A 12,982-nucleotide genomic window follows, 5' to 3' on the forward strand; every position below is an offset into this window, starting at 1 on the left:
TTTTGTGACTCCCTTGTGTATGGATTGGGAATAATGATAGGACCTATATCATCAAGTGTTGTGAGCATAAAATTTTTAAAAAGGATGAAAAATCTTCAGTGTATAGGAGATGGTAAATCTTTAAAATATTAGTTATTTTAATACATTTTTGAAGGGAAAAAATCATTAAGTCTGCTAATGAGTTATTTCTTTTGATTGAATTTGGTCATAATTCACTCTGGCTTGTGATCTCTTTCCATTCATAATAAGGGTTTCCCTGAGTTCCTTGGCTAACATGAGATTTGGGGTCCACCTCATTCGTCAGTTTCCCCTTTCATGTAAGACTTTAAGCCTTGCTACTTAGAAAAGGTGTTATCTTTTAGGCATGAGTCTCAATGGTCTTGAATCATGAACATGTTAACACAGTCCACATGCCCCTCATAGAAGAATATTTTGGCCTCTGCTCAGCATACTTCCCTTAGAATTTACAGCCAAATGTTACTTCAATACTCTGTTTCAGGGTCTCTGTGATGCATTTAATAATAATTTAATAAATAAATAAATATTATGATTATTATTAAATGCCTACTATGTGCTGGGCACTATGGTTCTGTAGCTGTTTCAGAGAACAAGGTGACATTCCTGCTTGCAGTGGCCTCAAGCTAGACTGTCCTGGAATTTTAGCTCCAGTCCACCAGGTCCATCAACACAATGTCAACAATTGAAACATCCAAAGCCCTGACCTGGAGCACTGTTCCCATTGGGCTAGGGTTGCGAAAGTTTGTTGTCCTAGGTGCACACATGCTTCTGCCCACTGTACTCACACCAGATTCTCTAGATGCTCCCAGTCTGTTTTGGTTCACTGTGACAGTCTTGGTGAAAGTAAACCTTTGTGATTCTAAAAAATCAATTAAGCAAATATCAAACTTTATACTTACTGAGCTTGGGAAGTGAGCGAAGTAACAGCTTTGTCAGTACTTTGGCATGCTTCCATTTCTTGTAAAGCAGTCTGTGTTTGGGAGGCAAAGGCAAAGGTAGTGGCCACAAATAAGAGGAGGCATGAAATCTATGTTTGTTCCCTTTAGATAAGCAAATTTTTTTATCAGGATTGCCTCTGTTTGTGTCTCCAGAGAATAGCCTGAGTCATGTTAACATACGTATTAAGATCCACAGATCCCTGGCTATTACTAAGACAAGGATTTGTTTTCATCTACCTTTCTGTGTCTAGATCCTTGTAACATTTAATGTCTGATATGACTGTGAGCATACCAGAAACATTCATATAAGTTTGAGTACCATCTTTGGATTAAGGATTGAAGTGCATACTTTTTAGAATTATTCTATTTTATTAATTTCCCAAAATAAATGGAAGCAACATCTTTATTTTATAGAGCTGTAAACTTAAGATATACGGAAGTAAATAATTTGATGAATATCATAAAGCAAGTGAAGAGCAGAATTGGGCTTAAAACCTAGATCTGACTCCAAAGCCATATTTTCCACAGCAACAAAGTATCTCAATCTTGGCACTATGAGCATTTTGGGCTAGATCATTCTTTATTGTTTGTATACAGTATATATTTTAAGATGTTTTACAGTATTCTTGGCCTTTATAAACATTTGTTAATAGCATCTCCCAATTGTGAAGCCAGAATTTTCTCCAAATACTACTGAAACTCCCTTCATTAGAAAACCACTGCCCATACAAGATTAGAAGAAAAACATTTACCAAATTACATAAGTAATCTTCTCTCCTGAAGAAGTATGGTCATCTCAAAGTATATAAGACATTGTGTCAGTGACAGCAAAGATATATAAAATATCCTACTTTTAAGGTGTTTAATAAAATGGCATTGGAATCAGAGAAAAGATGAGAGGACTTCAACTGAGGACAACTTGTTTTATTAGAAAAGGGAATTTTTAAAGAACTGTTGTGCATTCCCTGATCTGATCAACATTATCAATACCATGAAGATATGATGGTATGTGAGTAGTAATCATTACAGTAATAACAATAATTTTGAGATTGACAAGACTTTTACTGATTTTGGAAATAAAGATCTTGACGCTGAGAGAAACAGTGTAGCCTGCTTTGGGTCATAGCACTATATAGTGGAAAGGCTAAGGTAAGTATCCATTTCTGTCTGGTTCTGATTTATAGTTCAGGAGGATCAAACAGTGGATAGCCACAAATGCTGCAAAAGACCCAAGTGCAGGCAGTTGGCAGAAGCCTCAGAAGTAATATGAAAATAGTAAATTAGGCATGAGTTTAAGTGCAGAGCAAAATGAGAATATTAATCATACATATTTAGAAAAAACATCCCAGATGTCTAGAGACATTAGCCTGTTTATGTATCATAAATGAAGACATCACTTTGTTTAATGATCATTTAAGAATCAAATTGCAGTATGTGTTTGCCTCAAAAATAGGGGGTTGATTCTAACTAGTGAAATTAAACTAGAGCAAATTAGGAGCATTGAGGCAATGGAAAGAAACTTTTTAAAAACATAATCCTAATTGCCTATAAGAAAGGAAATTCAAATGACATATTTTTTTTTCTTTGCCCTAGAGAACTGCCTGGAATACAGTTGAGCACAGGTGTGAGGCCTGATTTCCTCTCATGTGATCAACTCACAGCATGCCAGCAAGACCTGCCAATAGCTCCACTGAGAGCCCTTCAGGCACCATGTGGAGGTGTCACCAAGAGAGCAAAGGGTCAGGCTCATTTTGTCTTCATATAGCTGCAAATCTTTGCTGAGTGAGTACAAAAAGACTTGATTCAGTTCACCTAAAATGAAATCTTTAGTCCTCTATATGTCTTCTTCAATTTTACTGATCTGATTTTTTTTCATTTTGCATTGCAAACTCCTTGGAATTGTCAGATAAATACATGCTCATATTTCTACTACTAAATATATTAGAGGAAAAAAGTTTAATATAGAAAAATTAAAGTATAAATATTTGAAGAAATAGAGTTGGCAGAGCTTTGATTTTCCTATCTTGTAAACATTTCTGTTTTGTAAATCTGAGATCCTCATAAACATCTCTAAATTTCTACAGAAGCCAGTATTTGTTTTACATAATAAGTGATCAACATACATAGTTGCTTAATGTGTACTCACTGCCCTTAATTGATCCAAGCATGACAAAACAGTAATATGAAAGATGAATTAAACTAAAAACTCAGAGACATGGTATTCTAGTCCTAGGTTTTCCCCTAAGTTTGTAATCTTTATCAAATCACTGAGTTTCTTTGGGTTGAATTTGCTTCAATCCCACAATCCCGTGCATAATTTATGTCCCCTAAATCTGCAGTTATGGAAGGGCCATGGACTCAATTTGTTCAATCCCTAGCTGTTAAATTTATTTGAATTTACTAATTTCTGTTCTCTCAGCCATGACATCATAATGCCCAACTTGTAACACTACTTTCACATGCAACATGGACAATAAATGTTACCTAGTAGCAATAGTAGTGGTGATTTAGAAAAGTTTACAAGTGGCAGAATTTTAATCTAGTATCTTTGTCTAGTCTTTAGTCTTGAAAATAATATCCTTTGTAGGATGGACATCATTACCCTAAGTACAGGAATGAAGACATGAATGGTGTGACTCTACTTTGTGTATAACCAGAGACATGAAAAATTAAGCTCTGTATGTGTAATACAAATTGAATCACATTCTGCTGTCATATATAACAAATTAGAATAAATAAAATAATGAGAATAACATCTTTGAGACAGCTAGAGAATCTGAATATATTTTTCTCCATCTCATTAGGTAGTTTCATTATTCTCATATCTGAAGTTTAGCATTCCAGTGAGAAGTAAATAGCTAATGGAGTCTCTTGTGTAGAAAATTTAAAATGAGTGAATTAGTAGTGACTCATTAGTACTCTTTCACTGGTGAAGGGAGTAAGGGGAATGGAGGAGGAAGCTGAGATCATATTATTTCAATCATTTGTTGATGACACATATATTAAAAAAGAATGCTATGGAGAGTGAGATCTATTATTTTCCATCATATCAATAATTTTAGTTATGGGAACTTATCTTTGTAGAAGTAAATAGGGATTGCCTTAGTCTCTTTAAAATATATTTCACTTTATTTTTTAAAACTCTTTCTGGCTGCTAGCACCATAGAAAGACCACTAGACAATTTGTATTTCTGATGATAGCAAACAATATCTCCAGTGAAATATTCTCCACTTGTTTCCTATGCCATATAAGAGAATCCCACAAGCATACCAGTTTAAAACAACACACATTTTATTATCTCAAAACATTGTGGATCAGAGTCTAAAGGTTGGTTTCTGCTTAGTTGGAGCTTCTGCTTAGAGTTTTGCAAAGCTGCAATCATGGTACTGGCTGGGCTGTGGTTTTATCTGGAGACTTGACCAGGGAAGAACCCACTTCCAAGATTGTTCAGGTGGCTTGACACAGTTTATCTCCCGGTGGCTTTATGAGTGGGTGCTTAGCTATCACTGGTGGTTTATTGAAGGTTTCCTTTGAGACACATGGGCTGCCTATAACTACTAGAACCCCCTTGTTGTTTCTAGACACACAGGCATTCTCAAAATGGCTGCTGAATTCATAAAAGTGCAAGGAGGATCTTCAGTCTGTTTTGAAGTCTTTTGTGATGTCACCTAATTGCAATAGTGGCATCTCACTACCTCTGCTATCTAGCTATACTCCATTGTTTAGAAGCAAATCACTGGCAAATGTTAGAGTCTCTAAACAAGTCTGGATGGCGCCTGGCATTTTGACAGAGGGAGTGGTTTGTGAAGTAACTCCAGCAAGGCATTAAGTGTAGAGATTCCTTATTGGTTGACTGCTGTATCTAGTTTATGCTAATTAAGATAAGCTGTGTGTTCAGTAATATATATACCCCTCCAGTCCTACAATAAACAGCTCCCACTCCTGCTGTATATCAATCTACACAAGTTGCTTGTCACCCCCTGGTTATTTTGCTGCAGCCGGACAAATCACAAGTCCTGTGCACACCAAAAAGAGGGGATTATGCAAGGGCACAAGCATTAGGACATTAGAATTATTGGTCTGTCAAGTATGTATTCTTTTAAAAAAGAAAAAAAAAGTGCACTGTAATCTGATCAAGGATCTAAATCTAATTGTGAATTTATAGACATAGTTTATAGGAGAACATATTAAATACCTCCACAGGATTACAGAGAGCAAAACTCCAACTATAAAAATTTCTACAGAACCAATTAAATTGTTAAGAGATAAATAAAAATGAATGGTCAAAAAAATATCAAGAATCATATTATCAGGTCATAATAGATTAGATTTCTGTGAGATCATTATTTAAATAAATGGAAAAACAAATATCCCACTTATCAAATATTTGATGATAAGAAGTGCTGCTTTCTTGAGATATAAAACATATTTGGTGGTTTTTTGGTTTGGGGTTTTTTTTTTAAGAATCATTCTATTTTCAAAATGCATACTGAAGTCTTTATGGTCTTCTCTGCAAGCTTTCCATTAAAGTAACAGAATATGCATTGTGAGACAAGGGGGTAATGATTAATCATTCATTGGAGATTGCTGGACCTGGATGATAGGATTAGGGTGGCTTATTATGCACTCTACATTTATACACATTAAAATTTTCCTATTTTTCTATAATAATTTTTAAGACTTTGAGAAATGTCCAGTAAAATGTCCTGGTTGAATAGGCTTTCTCAAGGAAAAGATACACTTATATCAAGAGAAAGATTCATGATAAGGATAGCAACAAAAAATAATAAATCAGATTTTGGTATTATGTCTATAAATAGAACAGAGGATAGAGACAAACAGAACAACTTGGATAGAGGCAAACAGAACAACTTGGCTAAAAATTTACAAGTTCCATCTCCTCTTATTGGGAAAATGGAAAGTTAACATTCCAAAACCTATTTCCCATGTTCAATTGGAACCACGTAACTGGCTCCTGATTCATGATATATGAAAGAAAGTAGTGGATGCCACTTTCAGGATTCGCCTGCTATACCATGTGATGTAATATTCCATATATTGTCTCTTTCACCCATACCATTGCAAATCAAATATAACACTAAAAGGAGTCTGGATCCTTACGTAGCCACTTGGATGAGAGCTGTACAGGAGAACCTTCTGCCCACAATTAGTCTATAATATACATCAGAAACAGTCCTTATTCTATTAAGCTACTGAGATTGAGGTTGTTACTAAAGCAATTAGCATTAAGTACATTAGATTCATGCCTTGGATAAAAACATACATCTTCAAATTCTCAAGAATAACATTAAAATGCTATAAATTTGGGTAATTTTGTACTTGAAATTGACTTTGCACTTGATAATTTGGGGAATTATTTGGTCATGATTCTTTGCTTTTTTTCCAACAGGTATTCAATAAACACTTTTTCTTTTTGGGTCCCTGCTATTTGCCAAACACTGTCTTTGGTGCTGGGAAATACACTGGTAGCATATAGTGTTTCTACTCACATGGGATTTACAATCTAGTGGAGAAATCTTAGGGTTCTTATAATGCTTTTCTGCATCTATTGAAATGATCATATGATTCTTATAAATAATTACTTTCAGGGAGATTTTTCTTCTAAGAAGAAGCTTTTGTCCTTATGCCATAACACGTGATCCTGGGCACTATGACTCTTGTCAATTTTTCACCGTCTTTGGTGATCTGTATGCAGGCTGAATTCAGTCAAGGCCAGCATTTAACACGTTTGTTCTATCTCCCTCTGAGATCCAGATATGAAGGGGAAGTTTTGTGTTTATTTTCCAGCTCAGGTGTGATTCTTAGGTCTAGACTTACTTTACAATCGACTCTCCTTTAAATGCCATAATAATGGGCTTTGTAACTTCAATAAACTTAAGATTTTTACACATAATATTTTTTGGTAAATATAGTAAAAGACAAACCACATCTCCTGGCACCTAATATTCCTAATGTTCTTTTTGCCTGAGATCTCAATTTTAATACATTTGCTTCAGTCTGCCATATCCTGGAACTGAGCTTTGAAAGGTTGTTTAGGCTTGAGGAAGTGCTAAAAGGGACAGGAATAACCCTGGTCACCTAGCTCTAAAACTAGGTTAAGTGGGTCAATGCATCCACAGCCTCATATATAGACAGCAGAGTAAATCAACATATTTTTCTTCCCCTCTGGGAAGAGATAATTTAGTAGGAGACATAGGGTAGTAAAGAGACCTGGTTCTTGTTCTCCCACTCAAAACTGTGTGATGTATGTCCTTGGGCAAAACAACTAACTCAGCTATCACATTTTATTAATCTACAAATGGAAATATTCATTGAGCAGCCCTCACAGGGTTGCTCTGAGGGTTAAATGGGTATGTGAAGTGCTCTGCATGAATATTAGGTTAAAGAGGGTGAACTCATAGATTATAGCACAATAAGACGTTTCTCAGTTTAGGTTCAGCATGACACAAAGGAAAATGTCTTTTCAATTTGATCAATTGTCCTTTTTTAAATTTACATTTTAGATTCAGTTTTTTGTATCTCTAGGAGCATTTTAATGAGGAGCTGGAAGGTGACACAGGGGCCAAGATATTATAAATTTAGAAGCTGCTGCCTCATTTAAAGAGGAAATAATCATGCAGTGACTCCAGCCCTTCAAAGGCACTGATGACTGCTTTGTTTTGTAATCACCCAAGTAGCAAGGGACCTTTGCTGACATGTTTGATTTGGAAATTTAAATGTATGCTTTGTAACAGAGGGTTAGATAGAGAACAGTTCACTTGATTGCTAAAATCCTGTCTTAGAGTTCCTCCCGACCCCTTGCTGGTTCACTGCACAACAGACATCATCTGCAGCAGTTTTGCAGATAGAGGTCTTAGTGAGCCACATTTGCATGTATGCTGCCTAAAGTCATTACAGCTGGAATGTTACCTCAAACCCTCCCAAAGTTCTTAGAGATTGAGGGATGCATATTGATTCCACTGAGTCTATCACCTAGCTAAACATTTGGGGATTCTTAAGTTTCATTTATAGAGTTTTGAACAAACTATGCAGGTCACTATCTTCAATAAGATCAGTCAGGATATTTCAGAACCTGTTGCCTCCATCTCTGTGATAGGTATCTAAGCATAAAGTAACACAGCATAGATTTTAAAACATGGGAAGGATGTAATGGTCTCACTAAAGGGAGAGGAGCCTAACGGTTAAGTGAATGGACAGTGTACTAAAATACATCTGGATCTGACCTTGCCACAACCACCAATAAGTGTGAATTTGAATAAACTACCTGAAAATTCAGGTCCTTGGTTTTCTTGTCTGAAAAGTAGATATTAAGGGGGAAAAACCCTATTTTATGTGACAGTTTCCAGATTAGTTTTTTCCTCTAAATTTCTCATTGGTTGTGTGTGATTTGATGAACTTTCAAATGCTCACAAGACCCTATCAAAATATATAGTACATTTTTTTTTAACTTTACAACTGGGGCCCTTTTCTAGTCAATCTGTGCCAATCCAGGGACTACTGCCATTCTGATTTCTTTTGTCATAAATTAGATTTCCCTTCAATGGTGATCAAATTTTAAATGACACAATGCCTTCAACGTATTGAAAAATGAAACAAGTGCATTTAGTGTACTTAAAGCATATTTATTGCTATTTAGTAAGTACTCACTGAACAGTAACATTTTTCTTATTAGGATTAATGTATATGCACAGAGTTATAATAGGAATGGTGGGTACTGAGTCTACACTGGAGAATATTCAGGGAAATCCAAATGAGTTGGGAATGAGTTGTGAATCCAGGGAATGAGTTTTGGATAAAATGTTAGGAAATGGTAAAGAGAAAGGTCAAAATAATAGGTAAAAGCAGAATATTGTTTGCTACTATTCACTGAGTGCCAGCACTATGCCAATAGTTTATGTAATGTAATCTTAATAATACTTTCAGATAGATGTTGTTATCATCCCATTTTAACAAATGAAACAAACAAACAAACAAAAGAATGGACAATCTAAGTAACTTCTTAATATCCTATCACATCACTAAATAGCAGGGCTGGAATTCATGCCTCTTTCCAACGCTAAAGCTATGTTCACCCAGTAGATCACTATGATTCCTGTATTATAAAGCATGTATGTGAGAGGAAGATAACAACAGTCAATACTTAAAGTAAAAGAACATTAAGCTTGGTGCTTTTGGTACATTATTTAATACAGTCATCTGGTTATTATTTTTCCCATTTTGCATTTGTGAAATCTACAATATAGAGAAGTTGAGCATCAAAGTTGAGATTTTTGTCTAACATTGAATGTCAATACTCTTTCCATTGTCTGTCAAACAAGAAAAAAAAAAGGAAAAAAATATTTAGGAGGACCCAGTTCATAGAGACTCAAATCCCACAAAAGAGCAAACTGAAATCTCACTATTTAGACTAGATTAGAATATTTGATCAGAAATTAATGTTAGAGAATATAACATAAAATAAAGTGGAAACTTACTCATTAAATACCCATTTTAAAATTATGTGTGGGCTTGTGTTTTATATCTTGTTGGTAATACAGTTGCTTGATTAATATATCATCTATATTATCAGGTTTCAATAACTTTTTCTTAATTTGGTTATGTCTTTCATATATGAAATTATTAACTGATCTTAGGTGCTAGAAATTAATCAGCAAATAACAACTTATAAAACCTTAAAGAATTTATTTATTAGTTCTAGAAGTTTTTTGGTGGAATTTTTGGCAGTCTTCAAGGTATAGGATCATATCATCAGCAAATAGTGATAACTTAAAAGTTCTTTTCTTATCCATATCCTTTTAATTTCTTTCATCTGTCTAATTGCTCTAGCTAGTGTTTCAAGAACTGTGTTAAATAGAAGTGGTGAAAGAGAGCATCTCTATCTTGTTCCAGTTTTTAGAGGGAATGTGTTCAATTTTTCTCCATTTAGAATGATGTTGGCCTGAGGCTTAGCATAGATAGCTTTTACAATGTTGAGGTATGTTCTTGTTATCCCTAGTTTTTCTAGTGGTTTGAACATGGAGAGGTTCTGTATTTTGTTGAATGCTTTTCTGCATCTATTGAAATGATCATATGATTCTTATCTTTAATTCTATTAATGGGATGAATTACTTTTATTGATTTCCATATGTTGAACCAACCTTTCGTCTCTGGGATGAACACCACTTGATTATGGTGTACTATCTTTTTGACATGTTTTTGTATTCAATTTACCAAAATTTTGAGAATTTTTGTTTTTGTGTTCATTAGAGATATTGGTCTGAAGTTTTCTTTTGTTGATGTGTCTTTGCCTGGTTTGGAATCAGGATGATATTGGTGTCATAGAATGAATTTGGTAGTGAACCATCTTTTTCTATTTCCTGAAATAATTTGAGGAATATTGGTATTCTTCTTTGAAAGTCTTGTAGTATTCAGCTGTATATACATCTGGTCCTGGACTTTTCTTCGTTGGTAGGCTTCTGATGGCACCTTCTATTTCACTGTTTGAAATTGATCTGTTTAAGTTATGTATATCATCCTGATTAAGTTTGGGCAAATTATATGACTTGAGAAATTTGTCAATGCCTTTGATATTTTCTATTGAAATAGAAATTTTCAAAATATTAAGAATACAAACAACAATAAGTATTGGTGAAGGTATGGGGGAAAAGGTACCCTAATACATTACTGATGGGACTGCAAATTGGTGCAGCCAATATGAAAAGCAGTATGGAGAATCCTTGGAAAATTGGGAATGGAACCACCCTTTGACCCAGCTATCCCACTCCCCAGTTTATATCCCAAATACTTAAAAACAGCATACTACTGTGACACAGACGCAGCAAAGTTTATAGCAACACAATTCACAATAGCTAAATTGTGGAACCAACCTAGATGCCCTTCAGTAGCTGAATGGATAAAGAAAATGTGGTATATATACACAACGGAATATTACTCAGCATCAAAAGAGAATAAAATCATGGCATTTTCAGATAAATGGACAGAGATGGAGAATATAATGCTGATTGAAATATGCCAATCCCCAAAAACCAAATGCCAAATGTTTTCTTTGATATAAGAATGCTGATTCATAATGGGGAAGAGGAGGGCATGGGAGAAACAGGCAAACTGCAGATAGGGCACAGTGGGAAAAGGAAAAGAAAGACCACATAGGTGTAGGAAAGACAGTGAAATGAAATGAACATCATTACCCTAAGTACATATATGAAGTTACAAATGGTGTAACACTACTTTGTGTACAACCAGAGACATGAAAAATTTTGCTCTATATGTCTGATATAAATTGAATTGCAATGCTGTCATATATAACAAATTAGAATAAATAAAAATATTTCACAACACACACACACACACACACACACACACAGAAAACTCATTGTAACACAGTAAATTCCTAAGCAAGTATGCAAAGTGGGAATTGAAAAGAGAAAAATTGATATTCCCAGGCCCCTAGGAGAAGTTATTGCATTTATTCTCTTTTTTCTTTTCAATCAGAATTTTCCCAGAAATTAAAATACAGATACCATTGACATGATGGATAATGTTTTCTAAGTTTTTATTTTATGTATATGTGAAAGACAGAATTACTCTGGGGATTTAGGTCAATAATGACATTCTCTGGGTGGCAGAAATCATAACATTAAAATGAATACAGATACACTTTAGTATTATTTATTCTATTTGATCAAAATCAAATTCAGTGACTTTTGTTTGGTAGGTTTTCTGTTTTGTTTTGTTTTTTTCTTTTGGTACTGGAGATTGAACCCAGAGGTGCTCTACCACTGAGGTGCACCTCAGCACTTTTTTTTCTTTTTTTTGAGGCAGAGCCTTGCTCAGTCACTCAAATTTGTGATCCTCCTGCCTCAAATTTGTGATCCTCCTGCCTCAGCCTCCCAAGTCACTGGGATTACAGGCCTGTGCTACCATGCTCAGCTAAATTCAGTGATATTTTTAATATTAAAATAAATATCTTGTAAAGCTATTACATAATTGAAATAACTCAAATAAGCATTTTATATTACAAGTTCATATTTGCCCTAAAGTGACAAATATGGATGCCACTAACATGACAACCACTGTTTTCCTAAATGTTTATATTATGCATGTGTGAAAGAGAAAAATACCCTGGGAATTTAAATCAAGAATGACATTCTAATCATCTCTGACTATCAAAAGTCTGAATGTGTACTGATACCTACTGTGGTATAAGATGTGATCTTTTAGAATGTGGTTAACTAATGAACTCTGCCTTCATGGATGGTTTATGCTTTATAAAAAGGCTGGTGGCAGCCAGGAATGGTGGCACACACCTGTAATCCCAGCAACTAGGCAGGAGGATTGCAAATCCAAAGCCAGCCTCAGCAGATTAGCGAGGCACTTAGCAACTCAACCCTTGTCTCTAAATAAAATATTTAAAAAGGGACTGGGGACATGGCTCAGTGTTTAAGGACCTCTGGGTTCAATTCCTGGTACCAAAATTTTTTTTTTTAAAAGTTGGTGGGAGCTAGTTTAGGTTTGTAAGCACTTTTATCTTCTTCCTCTGCAGATAATAGTCTCAGCAAAACAGTACCATATTGGGAGCAGAAAACAGGGTCCTCCCCAGATGTTAAACTTTCTAGCACCTTGATCTTGGACATTTCAGCCTCCTGAACTGTGAGAAATAAATGTCTATTGTTTATAAATTAGACAGTGAGTGATACTCTGTCACAGCAGCACTAACAGACTAAGGTGATTGAACACATAGCAGGAATAGGGAAGCTGAGAGGAAAAGTTAATGTTGTACTGGAATTCTGGAGATAGAGTTCAGGCAGTAAGTCAAGTCTGGAGGATAATGCCATCTCTCCAGAAAAGACAGGTTAGGTAGAAGGAAGTGGGGGCTCATCTAGAAGATAAAAGAGAAGAGAAAAAAATCATATTGAACAGTCACTGTCGTTATGAGGAGAAAGGACAATAACCTGCTGGCGGATTTAGAAAGGGAAGGGAAGAATGAAGCGAGACTAGGTCATTT

The sequence above is a fragment of the Ictidomys tridecemlineatus genome, chromosome 4, assembly GCF_052094955.1.
Source record: "Ictidomys tridecemlineatus isolate mIctTri1 chromosome 4, mIctTri1.hap1, whole genome shotgun sequence".
Classification (NCBI taxonomy): domain Eukaryota; kingdom Metazoa; phylum Chordata; class Mammalia; order Rodentia; family Sciuridae; genus Ictidomys; species Ictidomys tridecemlineatus.